Source organism: Marmota marmota, unplaced genomic scaffold (genome assembly GCF_001458135.2).
Source record: "Marmota marmota marmota unplaced genomic scaffold, marMar, whole genome shotgun sequence".
Lineage (NCBI taxonomy): Eukaryota > Metazoa > Chordata > Mammalia > Rodentia > Sciuridae > Marmota > Marmota marmota.
In genome coordinates this window covers 5,653,651-5,666,033 of record NW_025999913.1, presented here as the reverse complement: position 1 = coordinate 5,666,033, position 12,383 = coordinate 5,653,651, and positions in this window count along the sequence as shown.

The following is a 12,383-nucleotide window of genomic DNA, read 5'->3' as shown; positions in this document are numbered from 1 at the left end:
GAATCTCCTAGAGAGTTTGTCAAAGCAGATTGTTAGACTTCCTCCCAGAGCAGGTATAGATACTTGATTCACAAGTTAGGACCTAAGAATACGCATTTCTATCAAGTTGCTGGACACTGTTGATGTAAGTTTGAGTATCACAAATATCTTCTTTCCCATCCTTATTACCCATCTCCCACACTCCTGTAATCCCACACTCCTTCCATAAAACTAAAGCAAAAGCCAAAGACCAGGAGGTACTCGGGTATGCCTTATGGGCCAGTCTTAGAAGTAATATAGGTCATTTCTTCCGACATTCCAATGGCCCAGTGTTATCATAGGACCCCCACTTAGATGCAAAAGAGGCTGCTCTTAATAAGATGTCAGAGAAGAAGGTAATGTGCAAAAATTACTGAATATTTGTATTCTCAGTCACAACTATTGGGTACACATCATTAAAGTATTTATGATAATAACAATTTGTTAAGATTTCCTTGAATATTGATATAATCATGAAAAAATGAAATTACAGAACCATCTCATTGTCACTGGATTTCATTTATCATCTAGTAAGCAAGAGAATAATAAACGAAAAAGTCATTGACTCCCCGAGGAAGCTCACTGATAAAATTATCATCTGGGATGTTAATGTTTGTCAATTTAAGAATGTTCTTTTGAACGGAAAATATTTTTAAAGAAGGCAGACATTGCACTTTTTTTGTCAATGGGAACACAGTCCACCTCCAGTCCAGAATTTCCCCCAAGTGACATTCATGTCAGAGAGATCCATGTGTGAAATTAAACAGCGTTTCACTTTGTTGAGGTGGATTTTGTGTGTGTGTGTGGGGGGGGAGGGTGTGGGTTGTATTTTTCTAAGTGTAATCTGAGCAGTTTCAACTAAGTTTTTTGCTGCTCCATTTTTAACTTTTCCTGTATTTATTTACTTGGAAATATATTATTCTTCGTGTCATAGTGCCAAGAAATCTGGTTAGTGAAAATGCCAGATTCTTTTATTTGATTTTATTTGATTTCATTAGGGACCCTCAGCCTAGCTGCTTAAGTGCCTGGACTACCGTATGCAGTTAAACATTCATTAAGGAATCCCCGGTGGATTCATTTGTTTCACGGAGGTCCAATTACAGTGCCACAAAAGCAGTTTTTGTAGCAATTAGTTGATTTTTCCTGTTTATGTTCTGTCTCTTTAGGAAGAGGACTAGCTTGTGGAGGTCAGATTTTTAATTAGGCACGATTTAGGGCCAATAAGAAAACTGATAATTTACTAAATGGCTGTGGTGGACTTAACAGCTCAAAGCAGAGGTAAATAACACAACAGGGACCCCAGGACTCTATTTTCCTGGTGTGCACAGCTCAGAGCCCTACATGTAAGGAATAGATTACATGTTAAACGGCTGTCATGGACACTAATGTGCTATGTTCTCGGGCACCAGTGTCTTAACCTTAGGTGCCATCAGGATTTGTCACCTGTGCTGGGTCTCTTCCTGGTGGCATGTGAATGAGAAACATGCATTTGAATTTTATTTCTTCAAAACAGATTTGAGAAAGGAACAGTTGATAAAGCAGTGCAAAGAGAGAGTGAGCTATTGAAAGGCTGATGTGTAGTCTACTAAATCTCCCTGCATGGAGACTGATGGTAAGGTTAGCATTCAAAATGTTCCATGTAGATTGCAATGGGCTCCATTGTTCATAACGTCTCAAAATTCATATGCTGAAGTTCTGTTGCCAGGACTTCAAAATGTACTTGGTGAAAGTTTTGAAAGAGGTAGTTAATATTCGATGAGCTTTATCTGGGTGGGGAATCTAACTAAGCCACTATGACTGGTGTCCTTATAGGAAGACATACCCAGAGGGAAGAGCATGTGAGGACAGAGATAGAAAATGGCCATGTGCAAGCCGAGGAGAGGGACCTCAGGAGAACCAGCTCTGCCTGCACCTTGATCTTCACTTTCCAGACTCTGAAACTTGGAGGAGATAGGTTCCTGTAGCTTAAGCTACCCAGTCTGTGGTACTTTGTTATAGAAGCCCCTAGCAAACTAGTATGTAGATTTAACAAATGAATTTGAGTAACCAGGTTTAAACAACAGACATCTATGATTCCATGTATTCTCATAACACCCCAAACCTATAGCATCACAGGCTAGCTCCCCAAAAGGGATTACACCCAGTTTTTCATATCCAGTCATCAAAGCAAGGGCAAGAGAGCATTCTCCAAAGAAGCCAACTTAGCATGACTACTTGTGTGATCCATAGCAAATCAACAATACTGCTTTGTTTATTCAGGTAAGTTCTGCAAAACAAAGGAAATTCAGATCCAAACTATGCACAAAGAACATGTTCTTGGAAATTAAAGGAAGAAAAAAAGGCATTAAAAACTAGAGGGACAATTGGAGGAAGCAGGGATGAACCCATAAGAAGCCATATCTATTATTAAATACATACCTTTATTAAGATGAAATAATAAGAACAGTAAATGTTATCGGCCAATACGTTTGTTAAATTTGTGAAACACAAAATTTATTCACTAAAGTTTCCTAAATGGCTGTGGTGGACTTAACAGCAAAGCTTGCAAATTTGTATGACTTTATCTAGATAAGATGCCATCTAAGGAATTCCTTTTATAATGTATGGAAATCTATCAAAATATCTGTCGCATTTTAGGATTTGAAGCACATCCTGAGTCTTTGATCCCAAGACAAAGAGTATTTTTAAGGAGTTTATATTGAACTTCTGGTCAGAGGTGAGTACACAGTTCTCAAGTCATCTCTCAGGACCCTGATAACTTCCTTCTGGAGTTCACCCTGAATGCTTTCAGTACAAGCCTCTGTCCACCCTCTTCATTGAGAGACTGGTTGAGTTTTTCTCTTAGCTCTCTTCCCTAGACCTTGTCCCAAACAAAATGAAACAAAATACTAACAAATCTCCACGTCTACCTTTCCCTCTTCCTCATTTTCCTTTTCTCTTACCAGTATTTGTCTCCTGCTTTTATTCCATGAAGAGCATCAAAATATGTACAGGAGGAGATGGTGCTCAGTATCGCATTTTAGGATTTGAAATATATATATATATATACTTGATTATTCTGGATTTCCACTAAGATGATACATGTGGGTCTTAGTAAGAGTGTCTCTTCCTCTCTCTTCCCCTGACCGGTTCCTAATGACAAGAATATCTCCAAATAATTGGAGCCTCTTCATCATTTCTTCTTCTTGCCTTTATAATCAGTTTTTAATGAACATTTTTTTTTCAGAAACAAGACCCCATCCTGAACCCTGAGGAAAGTTATTTCCCAGGTTTCTTTTTCATGATGCAACCACACCACAAACTAAGGCAAGATAATCTTCTCTCCAAAGGCATTAGAGAATTAAAATAATTATCCTAGCAAAACCTAGGACTCATTTATTCTATTTATGAATTCCCTGTTTACTCATACATTCTATTTCTGAATTTTGACAAGCATCAACATGACCTGTAAAATCTTTAAAAGCATGTATAAGAAATATAGAAAGGTCTTGAGGAAAAGAGAATATATGAACCATTTTAAAAAGGTCTTCCCGAGTATAGAAAATCACGGATTTAAACTGGGATGGACCTAAGTCTTTTCCCTGCTGACTTTTGAAGCCAAGGGAAATGTGCTGAGGGTACTTGGAAAGTTACAGTCCTCTTAGAGCAGTGTGGAGGGCTTCATAAATATGTAGGGGCTGATTTAAATAGTTCTACAAGAAAATGAAAGCCCATTAAGATTGGGAAACTTGGGTGTGAAGTTTGGAAATGAAGTGGCTACTGTGGGTTAATGTAGATCAAACACAGAAGAATGCTGTGTATGACATATTGAAGGCATGCTCAAGATTAATTTATGAAATAAGCCACTTATCTATATTTTGGTTTTACTTTTAATGCATTTCTTTTCTTTTCATATAGATAGATAGATAGACAGATAGATATAGATAGGTAGATATAGCTATAGATTTTTTTCTGTACATGCTTCCCTAGCAGTTATCAATTGCCACTTATTAAGGAATCTCTCGTTCTCTTTAAATTTGCAATGTCACAATCAGCAGGCCTAGGCTGGCTGTTTTAGCCAGGATTCATCTTCAAATTTGATTTAAAATATGAGAAACTCCATTCTGAATAATGATTCAAAAGATTCTCTTCCAATAGACTGTTTGAATTCATGGTTTGGTCTTTGCAGATGTTCATGAGACCTTTCAAGCTGGCTCTTGGTCTAGGGTTGTGTTCTATAGTTTTCGCAAGACAATCCTAGTTTGTGCTGGTGACTTGCCATGACCATGAATAGCTTCATCTTCAATTCACAAACATGTTGCTGTTCCATCCAACAACTTGGCTTAAGGTCACAGCACTAACAGCCCACTCTCTGGGGTATAGTCCCAAGGGTCAGTAGTCTTCCTCCTATCTAGTGTTCCCTCTGGGACAGCCCCTGGGGACCTGGACCCAGTGTGGCTGTTTTGGCCTTGACATCAACAGGATGATCCTATTCCAAGGGCAAGTTCTAATAGATAAGTTAATTTTGAAACTCAAATCCTGTCTGACTTGAAGTTCTTTCAGGAGAGTAATTAATGACCATCAGTCAGTGAAATAGCTTTGTACAAACAAAGAGTGGCACTAACTACACAATGGTACCAAATGTGGCTTTCAGACAATTCTACAGATAAAGAAAATGACAAGGACTCTTCCAGAATTATGCACAATGTTTAAGGTCTTACTGTTCTGCCTTTGTTGAACTTATCTAGGGCTCTCACTCTGGATCATATTTAGGACTATAAATACAGTAATTTTAGCTAGTCAGTATTTGGTATATAATTTCTATGTCACTTGTAGACAAAAGATGCCTTGGAAAAGGTGGTACAGAAAAACCTCATATACTGGTATTTTCCAAAAATGCTCTCTGTAAATGCCGCAGTCTGGCTGGGCACAAATGCCGCAGTCTGGCTGGGCACACAATCACGAGCCACCACACAGCTTGCAGATTCAAACAGCAACTCTTTATTCCCGAACTCACACCAGCCGTCTACAATCACGTTCTGGGGAAATCCACGTTCTCTGCCCAAATCCACGTTCTCTCCCAAATTCACCTTCACTGGGCTTCTGTCTCCCAAAATATACTGTCTGAATCCCGTGAGAACTCAAGGGGAACTTAGGCAGCAGGATACGCCCTATTCCCAGCAGGAATAATCTTAAACCTTAAACCTGGAACCTAAACTGGGAACGCCCTAAACCCGATTATGTTAAACCGGGAACACCCTAATCCGCCCTGGTCCTTGAGCAAGGTCAACTACATTCAATGTCACTGCAAAATGTCAGCAACATGGGGTACGCTGGCAAGGAAATTGTCATACCTACTTGGCTAATGGCTCCCAGCATCTCCCCCCTTCTGATTAATTAAACAAGCAATGTGGCTTAAGGACCGTGCCTGGTAGGTTGTCCAATTCAACATATGNTATAATTCATTCCGCTGTCATATATAACAACAACAGCAACAGCAAAATCCATGTGGTTTCATTGTGATATTTGCTTTATTGCAATAGTCTGGAAACAAATCTGAAATATCTCTGAGGTGTGCCTTTAGTGGAGAACAGTTATTAATCTTTAGAGCAGCATTTCCAAGTTAACAATATAGAAAAAAAAAGTGAACTTCTCTCAATGATTACTGCTTATCAATTTTGTTTCTGTATGAGTCAGGTGTGTGGAAATATCACTGGTGTGAAAATCCAAAGAATGGAATTGGTACCAGAGGAATTGTGCTCATGAGTACATAGAACAGGAGTCCGATTCTTTCTCCTTCTGGTTGTCCACACCATGAATATTATTAGATCCTCTGTTATTATCCCACAGATCCCTGAGGCTCTAGTCTTTGCTTTCTCTTTTTCTTTTTGGTGTTGGGGATTGAACCCAGGGAGTGCTTAACCACTGAGCCACATCCCCAGTCCTTTTAATTTTTTTAATTTGATATGGTCTCACTAAGTTGCTTAGGGCTCCCTAAATTGCTGAGGCAGGCTTTGAACTTGCAATCCTCCTGCCTCAGCCTCCTGAGTTGCTGGGATTACAGGTGTGAGCCACCATGCCCTGCTCTGGTCATTTTTATAGAAAGGTAATTTTCTGTCTTTATGTTCACGGGTGTTTTCCTTGTGCTTTTCTTTCTACTCTTGAGACTAGTCAGAGACTTTTAAAATTTTAGTGGGCTTTTTTTTCAATTCTAAAACTTCCATCCGGATCTTTTTTAAGTTTTCTATTTTGTTGCTAAGACTATTTTTTAAAAATTGTTTCTTCATTCCCATTTCCCATGTGAGTTGAGATTTTTGTGATTCTTAATAGTACGAGTAATATCCTGAATATTTTACATGTTATTATATGAGGCATTGGTTCTTATTTAAATCTTGTGGAGAATGTTCACATTTTTATTTTAGCATGCATATGACTTCTGGTTAGTTTCAGGTCACAGATTTCAACCTGTCTTCTGTGGTCTGTTTCCAATGTCTGTTCAGTTTTTAAAGGCTTTATAGCTCCCTAGATCCTCTTTTTGGTCCTTTAGCTGAAAAACTGGGGCTTTCTACTCTATTGTGTTGTGGATTTCTGCAGTCTTTTCTGTCTAGGGCTAAGCAGTGGCAGGACAGAGAAAGTAAAGCAACAGGGTTGGGGGCACCGGGTAGGGGTGGGGGAGGTTTAGTACTGGGGATTGAACTCAGCGCTGCTCAACCACTGAGCCCCATCCCCAGCCCAATTTTGTATTTTATTTAGAGACAAAGTCTCACTGAGTTGGTTGGCACTTCACCATTGCTGAGGCTGGCTTTGAACTCATGATCTTCCTGTCTCACTCTCAGGAGCCACTGGGATCCCAGGCATGAGCCACCTCACTTGGCTACAAAATAGTCTTTTCAAGGGAGTCCTTCAGTCCTGGTCAGCTCTGACCAGTTTTTGGACATATAAAGGTAACTGATACACTGAATGGCCATCACTTATTTGAATATACAGATTTCAAAATACTTGGTTTATGTCAGTTTCACACAGGATTGATCTTCTAAAAGACAGAGACAGCATAATGTATCAATTAATAACAAGACTCCAGATTTGTGGGATTGTGTCTGTGATTCACCAATTCCTAGTCCTCTGCCTTTGGGAAATTATTTAACTTTTCTGTGTCTCATTCTTTTCATAAAATATGAATATTTTCTGTGTTGATAAGTAAGATATCAAGGACCTTAATAAGTATTGTGATGCAGTAGTACATTTGTAATTAATTAAAGATATTTTCTCACTTCATATTTATTTCAAGTCATTCATAATAAAATCATTTCAGTGCATCTAAAAGAATGGAACAAGTCAGGGTAGAAAAATCTAGCTTCATACTCAAAACAAGTTAAATTTCTGTAGACAGGCGTGGTATTGATTTTACTGTTATTTTTATTTATATCATTAGCAAATGATCTACACAAAACATTTGAGCACACAAAATTCAACAAACACTGGATAAAACCTTTAATTTCAATTTTTTTTTCTGTTTATCATTTGCTGTTTTATTTGGTGTGATGTTGATCGCCTATGATTTAATTAGGAAAAAAGGAGACAAGATAATGGTTTCTCATCAGGAAAGGAGAGCTTTTAAAAGGATTCCAGAAAAGCCACTAAGGCAGGAGCAAATGCAGGTACTCTATTCCAGAGTGTTTATTTTTCTTTTTCTCTGGTTTCAAATGGGTCAGTATATCAGTAAAACAAAAAGTAAACAAAGACCTATCTCAGATTACATCGACTCCTGGGGCCATCAACAAAGTAAACATAAGTCACCTCATGAAAAATACAATGATTACCTGTCACTGGACACTGGCAGTTCTGGCCTGGCCACCAAGTGGCTGTTAATGAATCCACTTATTTCTAGTACAAATAAACCAGACAGAGGAAGTAGTGAGCCACAGCTGACTCTGAAGCCAGATGGGGAGATGGTTAACAAAAGCACTCGGGGCTGACATTCCCTTTCTATCTGAAACATGCTTTTCTGGAGAATGACATGGTCTTCTTGATACGGTTTAGTAAGCTTCGGCTTACTAAATGTCCTTTTAGACGTGGGTTCTTTTTTATAAGTGGGAAAAAAAAATTCCAAAGGAGAAGCTTTAGTCTATTTAGTCCACTAGTATGCAGACTAAATACAAAGAAACAACCACTTTTATCTTTAGTCACTAATTATTTAAAAACAGTGAAGTCAATATGATACATCTCTTCTGTGGAATGATTTCTCAAGATTTCCCAAAAGCAATTGCTCATACACTTTACTTAAATAATTCTAAATGTAGAAGTATATGTTTAAAAAGTAGAAATATTTTCAAAAATAGATGTCAGAAGACATCAGGAGCACTTACTTAAATAATTACAAAATAGAATGATCTAAATGTTTTAGAATATATTAACTAAATCGTGACATATTCATATAAGGGATTTTTTCAAAATATTAGATGATGAGAGAAAATTCTTACAAATAATGTTAGGAAAAGTCTAGTATTTGTTTTCTGCTTTGTTTTTATTATTTCTGTATTTCAACTTTTATTCAATTGTGAAATATAAGTATTTTGAAGAAATATATAAAATCAAAGTATTTGGAAGAAATATATGAAATCAAAGTATTTGGAAGAGTAATACATGGATACTACCATTAATTCCCTTAGGGGGATACTATGAAAGATGATTTTTGCATTGCATTTTCTGTGTTTTCACTTTCAATAATGAGCCAATTCAATAACCTTACCAATTTTCTTTGTAAAACACTATGGACTGAATGATCATGCATCTTGGTCTGGAAATTATATATTCAAGTGGGAAGATATTTTTTGATTCCCAAAACAAACAGGATTCTTGCATTCTTCTTTTTGAAAGTCACATATTATTTTAGATTACTAAATTCTTCATGACAGAGTTTTATATAATTCTTTCCCTCTTTTGCTGACAAAAATTAATAACAACTAATTACCATCTAATGTTTAAGCCTCAAATATCTGACGTCTTTCAGTCTCCTCTCTCTTCCTTAGGCTGAAAAATGACAGTGTCTTTAATCTTTTCATATTGATCCTCTTTTCCATTCTTTTAATCATTTCTGTGTGAGTATCAAAAACAATTCCGTAACTGCGAAAATTTGACAAAATCATGAAAAAAGGATTTGCAATCCTCTATTGCTTAACTAAGTCATAAAATGAGCCAGGTTTTCCATGACTTCTTTTCCTTCCTCCTTTTTAAATAGTTAAAAAGGAATCAAAGCATTTGTAATTTCACATTCCTATCTTAAATGAATAACATCCCAACTTATTTTTCATAAACAGGCCATTGGAAACTATGCTTTTGGTTAAATTAGGAATGTATAGAACAATTAGACCAAATTATAGATGCCTCACCAAATATTGTCATGTAGCACATTTTTTTAGGAGATATGCATGCTACAGTAGATTAAATGCAAATTTTTCATATTGAATTAGTTAATTCAGTATTTATTAAGAACAACCTATTGGACACTTACATGTCATAAATATTAATATAAATTCATTATTATTTTTCTGTTTGTTTTTATTTTGTTATTTACCTTTTATATTTATTATATTCCAGTATATGTTTCCTCAGCAGCTATTTATACCTTAATCCCCAAATCAAGTAGTAGCCAGTGATAAGAATGTACAGAATTTTAGCATGACTGTTTACACTTAAAAGCATGAACATATATATCAAACACAATAACATACTTACATGTACAATAGTTATAATATTTAATGCTATGGGTTAATATTGGTTATAGTATTTATTTAGAAATACACATACATTATTTTCTTTCACCTTAACAAGATAGGAAATATGAGAAAATTTTAAGCTTCAAAATAAAATGAAACTATGATAAAGAATATATTCTTTACTACTGATACCTTTATGCTCTTATCCCTTGCAAATATAATTTTCTAGTATGATGGAGTTTAAATTACTGAGTTAGTTACCTTTTAAATGTTTCTGGGAAAGTTCTTGAATTAGCACTTTTTATGCTTTGCATTTTTGCTTTTCCTCTTCCAAAAAAGTAATGGGCATCTGTCAATTACTTCTGCAAATCTAATTCTTTTTGTAACTATTAGTATGGTGTTGATCAAATGAATAATTACCATCCTATCAATATTTGATTAAACCAGATATCTTTATTATACTTCATCTGATTTTTACAAGCAGTTATTATACTTTTTAAAGCATATATCCTTGTATAAATAGGTGCAATTTAAATATATATTGCTTACACTTTGGATTCAGTGAAAAATGACTTCTTACGTATGTGCTCACATTTTTCTCTTTGGCTGTTATTACCTATAATTCCTTAACACTTTGGAGCAAAGTCCTTGTGCTTCAGGTCCCACTTGATCTTCAAGGTGGCTTCTGACCCATGTTCAGCTGTTAAAGGTGCAAAGGCTAATCCTATTGATGGGAATGTTTTTTTGTTTGTTTGTTTGTTTGTTTGTTTCTCCCCACCTGAAACTCCAGTCATGCAGTATAATAAGAGGAATTAAGGAGGCAAGAAATGGCCATGTCACACATACAGCAGCAGTGTCCAAACAGACAAGTCTTTAGAAATTATATCGGTACACAATAAAGAAATGGATGTCTGTTCAGAAATATTTCCTTAATTGAACACCCTAGTGATGAACTTGTCAGTCATCTACCGAAAACTCTAAAGTAACAGTTTAACTCAGGATAATAATTGGGGTTCTGCATACCTCTTGCCAAGGACTGCAGAACTACTACATTAAAGTGGAAACTGGACCTAACATTATTCCTATAATATTATACTCAAGAGCATTTGATTCCCACTGCCCCACACAGCTTCCTGCACAGAAAACTCAGTCTTGGAAGTCAGGTCTGTGTTTCAGCTCTGCCTCAGTCACTTATGAAGGTCAAGCAAGGAATTTAATCTGTCTGACTCAGAAAATGGTAGATATGATATTGAAGGCACAATATAGCAATGGAGAGAAATGGAAAAGTACCAGTGGAGTACCTAGCACAGCCTCAGCTCAGAGCGGATGTAGAAAAACCTTGTAGTTCTTTTTATTCTTTTCATTTTGCTTCATTGACCAATTTGTAACATTCAATTTCTTCAGCTATGGTCAATTTTGTGTGTTCATGTGTGTGTTTAAAGAAGATTTTTTTTCTCAATAAACAATGGATTATTTTTCAAAAAGAAGCATAAATTCCTTTTAACATAAAAGTGACAAACACTTGGAGAAAAATCTTTTTCTTATTTAAGGTATTCATGTCTTCTCAGCATAACTAGAATAGAGATGATTGCTATGTGATTATTCTGAAGGCCATTTTTGCTTCCTTTTTAGACACATTGATAATAACATGTAACTTCTAAAGCTTAAAATTTCTCAACTAGAATGTTTTTGTGGGAAATGCCACAAAAGAAATTTCCACAGATCAGACACTGTATTTATATAAATACAGCAGAAAAATCAGAAATATTATTGACTGAGGAATGTAAATTTAAAAAAATTATTATTTCCCTGAATTTGTTCCATTTTTTTAAATTTTCATGAATCATCTTTTTGTACTCAATACCTTAGTTTCTCTAATCATCACATAATCAGTTCCGTATAAAACTGACCCCTTAGCAAAAGTGTAGGGAACATTACACTACATTAGGCTACTGTAATATTTGATTTTGAAAGTGTGTTCTTCCAAGTTTTAGCCCAATTTATATATTTAAACGTTGAATTATTTTTATTCTCATTACTTAAGTAGAATGAGCCCCTGCCAGTCAATTGATATCCATTGTTATGCAAATAACAAAAACTAAAAGCTTTTCCTATAAGATATAAAGTCAGAAAAACATGGGAGGTGCAGGGCTATTGTCACAGTACCAAGCTAACTTTCCTCAGCAATCATGTAAGGATGGGTGAAGGGGACCCACTGCACCCTCCAATAGGAGAAAGAATGTGAGCCATAGTATCCTGGAATAAATGGAATAAATGGCTCTCTACTCCAAATAGGAAGAAGCAGTTCCAGTGAGAACGTGGCAGAGAGTAGAAGTACAATTCTGTTTGTTCCTCTGGAGATCTTATTTCATTTTGAATCATAAGAAGAATATGGGGAAAATTATACTTCAGACATTTTTTTTTTTAATTTTTTATTGTGGGTTGTTCAAAACGTTACAAATTTCTTGGCATATCATATTTGATACTTTGATTCAAGTGGGTTATGAACTCCCACCTTCACCCCATACACAGATTGCAGAATCACATCAGTTACACATCCATTGATTTACAAATTGCCATCCTAGTGTCTGTTGTGCTCCGCTGCCTTTCCCATCCTCCACCCTCCCCCCTCCCCACCTCTCCCCTCCCCTCCCCTCCTCTCTCTCTACC